Here is a 712-nt window from a genome sequence, read left to right on the forward strand (position 1 = left end):
TTCCGTGTATATCCATTAGTTTAAACACACATATACCTATCTTTATGTTTATCTATCTATCCGTATCAATGCATATGTGTCAGATTTGAAATATAAACACAAGCCATGGATTCAAGGCAAACTAATTGGAAATTAACCACTTGAAGAAAAGAAGAAAAAATACGAAGATAGAAACAAAGAAAAGAAAAAGGGACGAAAGAGAAAAAAATAAAAAAAGAAAAGAACAAAAAAGAAAAGGCATAAACACTAAATCAAAGCAGATAACAAATTAATCATATAGTTGAATAAAATAAAAGAGAAAAAAAAAACTAATATAATTTAGGAATTAAATATATTTTTCATAATTAAGGACTATAATACAGCGCAATATAAAGGGAGAGTCGGTCCCTCGTTTTAAAGTACTCTTGGTTTTCCTTTGCAATTCTGACTTTCAATTTAATTAATCAATTATGTGCCACATACTTACTAAACTATGACCTATTTAGTTGTCCTATTTAGATCTCATCACGTCTAGGGTATATTTACGTCCTAATTATTTTGAAAATTTAATTTGAAAAAGAATAGAAGTAAAAATATTGAAAGCCTGATTGCCTTTGGATCGTGCACAAAGAGGCTTCATACAAGCTTGCTTCCATACCCGTCTTGCCATCGGGAATGCGAGTGTAAAACTTTGGATCGCACAACGAGCAAGGTAAGCCAGCTGTCCTTTGCC

The sequence above is a fragment of the Penaeus monodon genome, chromosome 28 (assembly GCF_015228065.2).
Source record: "Penaeus monodon isolate SGIC_2016 chromosome 28, NSTDA_Pmon_1, whole genome shotgun sequence".
NCBI lineage: Eukaryota > Metazoa > Arthropoda > Malacostraca > Decapoda > Penaeidae > Penaeus > Penaeus monodon.